The following is an 11,496-nucleotide window of genomic DNA, read 5'->3' as shown; positions in this document are numbered from 1 at the left end:
GAGGTGGCACACGCATAACCACACATACACATCTATATACCCACACACACACACACACGTCCAGCCAGGGGCGGGCAGAGCCGCCGCCGCCCCCCGGGAGCAGCCGGGGGAGGTGCCTCGGTCCCCCCGCCGGGAGGGGGCACGGCGGGGCCGGGAGGGGCTCGCGGGAGCTGCCGGCGCGGATGCCTTCACCTGGGGCTGTTCATCAGTGAGCCGGGCGAGCAGGAGAGGCGGTCGGGTCTGGAGAACTACCGCTGGATGGTTTAAAAAAAAAAAAAAAAAAAAAAAAAAAAAAAAAAGGGAAAAAAACCCAACTCTGCAATCCTCTGCTCCCCACAGGCTCAGCACCATAAGGGACTGCTATATTTGAGGCTGTCAGGAGGATGGGAGAGAGAGACTGAGAGTCAGGGCGAGAGAGAGACGGTGCCACAGCAGCGGTAAGTGTCTTTGCCATTCCCCCAGCCAGGCACTGATTTCCCTGGTTAGACTTTGGAGTCTGTGCAGATTATTTGTTGTAATATCCATCGCGGCATCTCCGTGAGCAGTCTGCTGTGAAGCCAGCAATGGTGAGACATCCCGGTTTTGGGTTCCTACTTCAGATTTATGTGTTTTGCTTTTTGTTTTGAGTCTTACATTGAAATTGTTGTCATAATTGAGCAGAAAAGTTGAAGCAGAAATTACTGTGATCTACTGTATGTTTCCTGTCATTTAAGTAGCTAGCAAACTACTGCAGTGAATGAGTTGTGAAGAGAGATGTGAGGCTTTTAGAACAAATACATACTCCAGAGAAAGAATGCCTATTTTAATGTGCTAATTTTTCATGTTTAGGAGAGCTACCATGCTAATGCTTGAGGGTGAAACAGAAAATAACCTAGCGTATTGAGTTTATAGTGATGCACTAAAAGTTGTCTTGTTATGAAGTTCAGTTGTTATGGTACTTGGCTTTGGGATAAACAATTATCTCCTGAATTAGGAAAGTACGGTGCCTGGACTGTTCTCCTTTGCTGACAGGCAGAGGAGATGGAATTACATAAAGATGCACTGATTTTTCCTCTCTGATGTGAGGACGGTAGATAAGACTGTGGAATGTCTATGAGCTGGCTAGACGATGAACTGAGAGTTATTTCTGTAACACAGAGCTTGAAACTGTGTTTTTAGGATTTTTATCTCAGAGAAAAAATCGGCATCCATTGCTGTACTTGTACTTCTTCAGATGTTTAGTTTCATTCCTGTTGAACATAGAAACTTTGTAAAACAGAAGTTATGCAAGATAGTGTAATGTAACTACTTAGGACTAAACTTTTCTATGTGTGGCATTATTTCAGAAATTTAACATAATGTTTTTACAAAGTTTGTTCATTTTTTTTAATTTAACAAGTAATACTTTCTGTGAATGACATGTTTTCAGTAATTGCTTTTAATGAAGGACCTGCTGCCAATTTTTCTAAGGAGTTACAGCATTCTCTAGTCTTCAGTGAGCTTTGGTTCTAACCCTAAAGTTTGAAACTACAAATAAATTGCATGCTCACTGTTAGCCAAAAGCTAAGGGGGATTCCTGATAATGAAAATTTGGATGACGTTTTCCAATTAATAAATGTGCAATCAATTATTGCTGAGTTATAGTAGAACTCCTTCAGAAGTACTTTATGGCAATCAATATTAACACAAAATCAGTTCATCGTGATTAAAATTATTACAGTGGCTATCAAAAGAATTAGCAATAATTGGGCCATTATTTTAAAGTGCTATAAAAATATTTATTAGAATTTGTAAAAAATATACTTTCATAAATTGTCTTTAATTACTATAGCATTTATCTGCAAAGTTTCAAGTTTAAAAAACCAACCAAACAAAAACCCCGGCCCTTTCAATGTCTGTCTTCTTGGGAGGGAAGAAGCTTGTTTACTAGTGTGAGGTATACTAAAAGGAAGACAGAAAACTGAGCCATGAACTATAGTAACTGAGGAATATTTCATGTACAGTGGCCCTCTGTGGCAATATACTTTTACCTATGTGAATGATTAAGAGATGTGGTTAGGAAGACATAGTCTTGGAAGACAACAAATATATAAAGAAAGGAGGACAAAGTGTGAAGCATTCTTGAAGGTGGTAACAGCTAAATAGTTTTAAAAGTGGACTATTCAACATGCAGTTCTGTTTTGTACAATTACACAGCAAATGCCCGTGCAAAAAGTCAGAACTAGCAGAGCGTGACATAAAAGTGTGAAGATGATAGCTACGGATGGTCTGGAGACTAGGAGTGTAGAGTTTGGTTTTGTTGGTCAATATGAAGCTGAAGGTCATACTTTGAATTCCAGGTTAAAATGTCAGGGGAGGAGATCTTAATTTCATTTTATAATGAGGGCAGATGTACTAAGAATGCAAACAGAAAATACAAAAACTGACTGGCTGAATTATAGCTGAGAACTTGGAAGAAAACAGCTTTGAAAACGGATCTTGAGGAACAATATCGCAGCAGCTAAGATAAAAGGTATGATTAAAAACTCTGCTGTTAGGAAATAATAAAGGGCAACTTAAAGAAATGCATAACTTAGAGGACTGTCAGCACAGATTCAATACAGGAAGGTCATGACTGGCAAATTTGCTTGAGTCCCCTGAATAAGTTGCTGACATGGTAAACTATTGGGGAATCAGTGATATGATTTATGGGGGGTTCAGAAAATGTCCACTTCTGTGCTCCACAAAATATTGATTTGGAAAGTAAATTTTGGAAGGAGTGCTGGAATGAATTCAAACCTGACTTAGAGATAGGGACCAGAGGGTGTCAGTAAAGGTAAAGAGCTCTGGATGAAAGGAGGAGGTTAAAAGTGTGATGCTTTAAGTGACAGTCTGAGATCCAGTTTTCCTTCTTGCTTGTTACAAAGCTGGCATGTTCAAAAACAGTAAATCTGATTTGCTAGCAATACAGAAAAATCTGTTCCACTGAACAGATTCAGCACACTGAAAGTTTTCTGATTAGGTTAATGATAGGAAATTTTATTATGTAAATTAATATTTAATGTTAGTAACATTTATTAATTAATGCAAGTCTTTACTAAAGGCATCATAGGAAACCGTACGTGAAGAATATATCTATATATATATGCATGCGCCAAGGGGCTGGCACGGAGCCAGCTGAGGTTCAGTGGCATTGAAAAAAATGTTTCTTCTGAATGATTTTGTCTTTCTGCATGTAGCCTGCAACACAGATTTTGGTTCCTCTGAATTCACTGCATAATTTGCCACTGTTGGTCTGCTCCCTCCATATGCTCCTGCTAACTGCTTCTGTGTTGCACTTTCTCTCGGTTTCAGAACCCCCTCAGTCATTTGAACAATTTCTCATACTCTGAAAAAATAATGAAATCCACCACAGTTCATGCTGCGTTCTTAATTCCTGAGAATAAATGTCAAATAGGCATTTGCTTGCTATTATGATATCGTTAGGTGTTTCACAAAATTTACTTTCCTCCTTCTGCACATAGCTTCTCTGGAGCTTTTTTCCAGGGTCTGTCACACCCTGTATCTGTTACACCCTGTATTATCAACTTCTCAGCACTTTACAAGGGAAAAATACTCTGTCCAGAAGTGATGGAGTCCCTACAGAGTTTTATCTTCTGGGCAGTTCTGATCAATAACGCTAGGGGCCGGTGCCTTTTAAAAAATTATGAAATTGTTAAAACTTAGTAATACAAATACATTCTGATTTCACTTCAATTTCAGATTGCAAAGCCTCATAATGTGTGTATATATGCATATATCTGTGTGTGTTTACACACACATATACCATATATTAGAGTAATGTGTCTTTGCAAGCCGGAATGGAAGCAACAATACATTTTCTGGTTAGTGGAAGGAAATGTAATCTGTTTGTTTTTATAATTAATTTCTTGGCTGATTTATGAAAACATCCTGAAGTGTATGAATCATAAGAAAATGTGATCTTTCCTTATATGCTGTTTTCTAAAAGGAAGCTCAGGATGATTTCTCACTGTACTTCATAAAAGCTACAAATAAAATTTTAGATGTTGCAAGTGGATGTATAACAAATGAGTGTGTCAGTTCTGTATGCTGTGAATATAGTAAAACGTTGGAATTACCATCCATGTTGCAGCTGATGTTCTTGATCACACATGCCCATACTTAATCTGTGTAGTCATCCATTCAGACTAGCTCCTAAGCTTCCAGAGGCATGAGGTTATGTCAGAATGACAGAGTAATTCTTGCTGTCATGTAGCAGTTACTAACACCATAGTTCACCTCTTTACATCTCCTTCAGGACCAAACTTACATGTCAGTCTCGGGAAAAATTGATAACTCTTCTCCATTCCCATACCTAGAAATAGAAAATACATCAAACTCTTTCCATCCATCAGAAATCTCTTTTGGGAGTTTCCTTTTTCAGTATGCTTTTAAAGGTTTTATTGTAAATGGTGTTAAACCACGATGATATCTTTGGAGAACCTGCTCCTGCTGGAACTAAAAGCAGACAAACATTGAAGGTAGTTCATTGCAGTTACTGGGCAGGGTAAAGGATGACAACTTCCCATTCAACATACAGGGAGTGTGGCTCCAGCCACCTTGTGAGTGAGAAATGCCCAGTTTTTAATAGCCAGAAGTTTAAGATTTACTGTATATCCAATGGGACTCCTAGCCTGCAAGTCATTTGGATCAAGACTAAATGTATGGCTTTATAATTGATATAGATACAGTACAAGCTCAGTCTTTTGGGTGCCTTCCCTTACCAAATAACATCGCTTTGCAAGAATTCATGAACCCCGTTTTATTGTTATGGCTTTTATTGTCTTCATTAAGTACGTGAGGAACATTGCCCTGTGGGTTGTAACCAACCTGCTATAGCAATGCATTCAACCAAGAGTGGTAGCTACACAGATGGGCAGGTAAATGAAAAAGATTTTATGGTCATAGTATCAGAAGAAGCTGATGTAACAACATAACCTCCTCATAATGTTATTTTGAGAAGACATTCAGACACTAAGCTTGAAAGGTTGTAATTCTTGCTTAGCTATAAAAAGACATATCCAGAAGATGTGTTTGTTGCAGTAATCTCCCCCAAAATGTGCTCTCAAAGCTCAGTAGCAATTGGCAAGCAGCTGAACAGAAGTTTACTTTTGGAAAAAGTGATTAATTGCTACCTGTTTAAGTACACATGCATTATCTTTTCTGCAAGATGACCAGTTATCCCCATTAGCTTACTCCACAGACTTTCATATGCTATCTACTCTCAGTTATTTGCAGGTCTCCACATAGACCTCGAGTGTAATGAACAAAACCACATGAAAATGAGTTAACAAAGTCACAGTATATATTTTACCTCTTTTTTCTGAGATGGCTTTCACAAAGAACATTTTCCAAAAGTTAAGTATTACAGTCAGTCAAAAAAAATTATTCTGGACATGCTGGAACACTTTTGTGACGTTCAGCACTGCTGGTCTGGCAGAGTCATTCAGCTTTGTCATGTTCATATTACTGTGATGCAATCCGGATTATTCATTTATCTTTACATTTTGTCACTTATTCCTGTGATGGCTTGGATGGAGGACAAGATATTCTGAAATGGATGAAATAATAGAAAATACTGAAAATTTCATGAGCTGTCTTGTTCCTGTATAGGAATTTCAGTATGCCTAGCACACAAAAATGCGGTTGTATTCTAAACAAGCATTTGAAGTTCTGGACATGAGAAAAATTAAAATTCCATTCAGTTTGGTTTTTCTATGCTTTCTGATTTCTTTTCCACAAGCATTCACTGCCTGGAATATTATACAGCCCACTTTCTCAACCAAATTAAGGATATTAAACTTTGTATCTAAGGTTGCACATACATACTTTCAAAGCTGAAAAAAAAAAAATCAGATATAATTCTGTACCTATTATTTAAGTTACTTTAATGTACAGTTCACCAATTCCATATATAAATTGCAGATTTTTCTATTATGGCATAACTTGTATGTAAATCTATTTACATGTATTTACAAAAATGTAGATGCTACTTTAAAATGCAGTTGCCCCAACTGTCTAATTCACATCACCAGTCCATACTAAATAGTATTTAGAATAGTATTAGAACTCTGATTGCTATGGAAGATTTGTTGTTTTATTAGCAAGGTCCTCTGACTCCATTATAAACCTTATCATTATTATCATCATCGTAGCAACTAGGCACTATAATCATAAATCAAGATTGCATTGTACTAGGAGCTGTAAGCACAAAATGGTCCCTCAATCAAAGAACGTATGGCTTAACTCAAGAGCTCTTCTCTTTTTGCTATTATTTGTGATCTTTGAAAATCTTACATCTAAGGGAAGACATCTGTGTTTCACAGCCATGCTACCGTGATCATGTACAGATTTCTTCCAGATTACCTCCCACACCAGAAATAAAACCAAAACCAAGACATGATCTGCAACACTATGACATGTGTAATGATCACACATACGTACTATAAAATGCCTTTCAAATTTGTCTGGAGACTCTACCAGCAGTCCACAATTACCTCTGAAATGCATGCTTTTTAGACCTCTTTTCTAAATTAATTTGTTCTTCAGCTTTCCAAAATCTCATGCAGATCAAATCATGTTAAAAAACCAGTATATGGACTTTCACACAATATTTTATTAGAGGATAAATTCTCCGTATTAAAACTTTTTATTGGTTTTTATCAAGCCAAAAATCATGAGTTAAACCAAATAATCTACTCACTCCCATGACATGGCCTTAGTCTTTGTTTGGGTTTTGACTTCTGCATATCTGAAGTGACACAAGCTCTTGATTTCTCAGTCTCATGTTATGCAAGATGCTCAAAATGTTCTTACTCCACTCTAACATATGCAGTGTCATGTATTATTGCTTACATAAAACTCAGCTCAGGGAATCTGGGAATGAAGCCATGACTTCTCTGATGTCATAACATCTCTTTGATGTGTGTGTGCACAGCTTCTCAACTCAAAACCAGTTATGTAGTATTTCCTCTGTCTGGACTTTGGGGGTGCAGGTTGGACACTGAAATAGCTTCAGGCTGAGAAAGACTGACTGTTACATGTTTTTAAGAAGAGTCATAATTGAAAACATAGATCAGATAACGAGGGAGGATAATTTATTAAGAGGACCATCAGCACACAAAGAGATAATTCAGAAAACATGATATATAGCTGAAATGTCTGCAGTCTTGTTTTCCCCCTTGCGTATCACAACTGACAGATTGATAACACCTAAGTTTTTATTTGACTTATCAATCACTTTGTGCCTGAGTCATTCACTCATGGGCATAATCCTCTGTTTGTGACTTCGCAAGGCATCTCTGGAGGAAATTTGAATGTCACCAGCAACGAATTGAGACATTACTGAAGGCATCAGGTGGGATGAGGATGTTTGCACAAGGGCATAATAACAACAGGTGAAAATACACAGCATCAAAGTAGCAAAATTCAGTGGAATTTGGATTAAATTCTTGCATATGTTCTGCAAAGCAAAAGCAAGACAGTTAGACTGATTGATCAAGCCCTGCAAAAAGCAAAGCCCTTTTATAGAAAATAAGTAAGAAAGGTTGAGTGACTTGAGAAGCATTAAATGTATGGGAGTACTAAAGATTATACCCTTAAAAGGTCATTTACCACCAGAAGTTACTTGTTCAAAATTTCTGTTATAAGTTTTCATTAAATATCCATAAGCTACTACCATGATTCCTTCTCTGTCAAGTTTTGCAAATTAGTTCTTTTGAAACAGCGTGACTTTAGTTGTGAAGGCAATTAGTAAAGGAATGTAAAGGATTTTTTTAAGGATTTCTTTCAAAGCTTACAAAAATATGTTGAAATAATAAACAAAGTGTGCATGATTATACAGAATTATAGGATCTGTAAACCAGAATCAAGTATGAGAGAAAAAGAGACCGATCATACTTTTGGCTATTTTGTTTCATCAGAAAATGATTACACGACTTCATATGTGGCATTCTATATCGAATAAAAGCTGGCATATAAGACAGTATGATGAGTTGAACGATTTTAATATTTACTAAAAATACTGTTTATTTCAACAACTGCGTGCTAGTTTCATGTGCTATCTAAGATTTCAGAAAAGATAGCAGGCTGTTTTGTGGGGACTGGTTTAAAATCAAAAGAATGTGGGTTACGAGAAACCTCTCCCAAAACCGTAAGGGACACGCTTGCTTTTTGCAACCTACAGGAGTGAAACTAAGCAGCTTAGGGGATCCCAAGTATTTCTCTAAAAACTACCTGTAGGTGGTATAATAAGATCTGGAATATTTTGTCAGTGGAAGAAACAGACTGTAAACAGCTATATGCAAGGCAGCGATTTTGGACTTTTGTTATTGTTTCTGGTTTTATTATAATATTGTGATGAGGTAGCAGAGCAAAGCAAATACAAAGGTTTACTCTTTTTTGAGCCTAATCTTGTTGTTTGAAGTGGCTGAGAAAACCTTTGCCCATTAACTTGAAAATAAAAATTAAACCAAACAAAACTAACTTCCAGGATCAAGCACACTTGATAGAGAATTATTTTACTTCTTTGTATTGTATGACAGATTTTAAGACACCTCGGCGGCATAGGAAGAAATTCTTTTTCCTTGTTTAAGAAAACAGTCCAACAGTTCTGTCAATAGAAACTTTGGTGAACTATGGACAGAAAGTCCTATCACAGGAGATTTTTATTGCTTTCTACTAATTTTTATTTTGAATTTATTAGTTACTACTGTATAAAAATACGATTGGATTTTGTGACATTAGTTATATTTTTTCCTCTCTAATCCAGTCTATTTTATTGCCATTTTCCTCATCACCTGAAGTTTTCCCAAATGTTGGCTGGCATGAAATTAGTTTTCTTCATTTGTATGCTTGATTTGCCTTTTCTGTAATTTGGATTTTATTGCCAATGTCAGACAAAGAAGAAGGAGATGAGGGAAGTATAGAGAACACAACCCTTCATCACTCCCATTGCCACATATAAAGGCGGCAAATAAATGTATTTTGTTAATGCAGTAAAGTCAGAGTCCTTGTGGCTTGAGATACATTAAAGAGACTCTCTAGCACTCCAAGGACTGCCAAATTGGATGATGCTGAGGGAAAAGAAAGAAAAAAGAAATAAGGAAAAAGCACTTTCACATAAAATTCACACCGCATGTAACAAGCTTAAGAAAAAAACACTTATCCAAAGCTGAAAGCACAGGTCACTACAGCTTGAGTTTAAGAGCCAGGCTTTGCACTGAGAGGCTGTAAACACAGGTTGGGGAGCGCAGAAATGGTGGGGACCGCGCGGTGATGAATCCCACTCTCTCTGCTCAATACTAAGTGAGGGTAGGAAGAGGAGAGCCCACATAAATTATTCCTCTTCTGTGTCACGAACCCACACCTGCAAATGGGCAGTCCCTCTAATGGGAATATGGAGGGTCACGCAACACGCGCGCACAGAGCACTGATCTGCGTTATGGAGGGGTTTTGATATACTGGGTAGGGGCTCTGACCTGAACGCCATTGGGAATCAGAGGTGGTGTGCCTACCGTCCTGTCAAGTTATACTTCTCCTAAAAATACCTTAGTGATCCTTATGATGTGTTCTGGGTATAGAGTAGCTCTTTTACAGGTGTATTTCTTCTCACCCAAAGCATGCATTTAAAGAGTGTGTCCTTAAATGTAACAAAAAAAGTCCATTTGCTGCTAGCAACTGCTGACGGTTGTTTTCTTTACCAGTTTGTGCTTATCTGCTATGCCTCTTCTAGTGCTCTTTCCTCATTGCTCCAGAGATGGCCGTATCCTCACAGTTTGCCTTGTAACCATGATCAGTTTTTGGGGCTAATCCTTACTCAGAAGGACTCAAAACCACCCAGAGCCAAATTCTGTGCTGGCATAAGCAAGTGCTAAATTCGGTGGAGTCCTGCCTGCTCATTTTAGGATGGCTCCCCCACCTTGAATTGACCTGCAACCCTCAAGCCCCTACTACCCTATGAAGAGTATTTTGCCAGGGACAGTGACTGAGGAATTCTAGGCTGGATTTTAAATCTGCTACCAAATGTATTCTGGCTATGCTAGCGACAAGCAGAGCTGCACAAAAATTACCCATTTTTGTTCTGTAAGTGTCCATCTGCAGCAATGATGATTTTCTGCCTAAATATTTTATTCTTCTGTGAATGTGCAAAAATGTGGAGATTTCCCCCCCCCCCCCCGCCGGTTCTGCTGACAAGCAGAACTTTTTCATACAGCTCTATAATTAGGCTCCAGAGTCCTGTGGAGACACACAGCAGAGTGGTAGGCTTTGTATTCTGCAACACTCAAAAGTTGCAGTTCACAGATGTGCGCTCTTACATCTATCCCACCTCTTTGCATGCTATAACTAGTGTCTTCCCTTCCCTTTCGATCTGTCCCTCTGTGTCTAACAAAAATGAGAATTTTGAGTGTTTCCAGTCCTAAACTGCAAATCGGCACTCGACCACTGTGTGAAACTGGTGACAGAATGAAACAGAGTTTCAGGTCATCATTGAAAATCCCAGCTCAGGAATCTTGCATTGCTTCAGGTTGTGCAATGAAACTATCAAACTTTGATCACAAAAAAAGAATTCTGAAAGGTTTTTTGCACAGTTCTTTTCAACATGAGTGTGAATTTTTGTCCTGGTTTCCATCGCTGTACAGTGTTCCTGATCACAAAGCCAAGTGATGAGTATTTATATGCTGTTCCTATAGCAAATATAAATATAGCTGTAAAGAAGTAGGTCACTGGTAGAAGTTGTATATGGGTTATTATATATTGCTATTGCATGACCTGTGGGGAAACCTTCCCTTTTGCTTTAAGATAAACTTCAAAATACTCTTGTTTTCAAGCGTGCTATTTTACAGACCATGAGTCCTTGCCACTCGAGTCCACAGATAGCCTTAAACAACAGTACATTAGTAACACTAGTTACACCTCCTAAAGATGATTAACACCTGAGGTTTCACAACTAGTAAGCTTCTATCCATATTTGGAAATATGGACTGATATGATATGTTTAGTTTTGTTTTGGCACAGTTTGGAGAAAAAGGTTTTCATGTTATCATATGGCTAACGAGAGTTGCAGCTTATTCTTTAGCCCTGTTACCAGCAGAGAAGAACATTTCCAGTCCTTAGCTCATTTTTAGAGGTTTAATTAATAATGTAGACAGTTGAGTCTGCCTGCTTGGACTAAAATAATTAGCAGAGAGTAAACAAACACTTTAAGTTTCACTTTATGAATGGTGTGGTGCCGCTTTAAATATTTAATGTTTTGATCTGAGTGACCAATCAATGCTTGCAGGGTGCCAGGTTACAGCTGCAATCTGGGCAAGAAAGCTGCACTGTGAGCAGAGGTAGGCTCCCGTAACCGCCTCCGGCCGGCAAGGGCTGCAGGAGGTGGAAGACGACCCAAAAGGAATGTTAAAAAGGAGGGTATGGAAATGGAGAAGCTGTCAGAAAAGAAATGGTAAAAAAACCAGACAGGAGAGGGAGCTGATA

The 11,496-nt window shown here is 38.2% G+C and overlaps 1 protein-coding gene across 2 annotated transcripts in view; it reads left to right on the top strand.

The window, feature by feature from the left end:
- The first annotated feature begins 204 nt into the window (after positions 1 to 204).
- Positions 205 to 11,496, top strand: part of CNTN5 (contactin 5) — a 678,480-nt gene continuing 667,188 nt past the window's right edge. The window contains exon 1 of one of the 2 annotated variants that reach the window (XM_075742340.1): positions 205 to 437. The gene's annotated coding sequence lies outside the window, so the exon portion shown is untranslated. The remainder of the gene's footprint in view (positions 438 to 11,496) is intronic. The other variant, XM_075742341.1, reaches the window with a different exon arrangement.

Source organism: Balearica regulorum, chromosome 1 (assembly GCF_011004875.1).
Source record: "Balearica regulorum gibbericeps isolate bBalReg1 chromosome 1, bBalReg1.pri, whole genome shotgun sequence".
In the NCBI taxonomy this organism is placed as follows: Eukaryota; Metazoa; Chordata; class Aves; order Gruiformes; family Gruidae; genus Balearica; species Balearica regulorum.
This window is presented reverse-complemented; position numbering and strand designations above follow the sequence as displayed.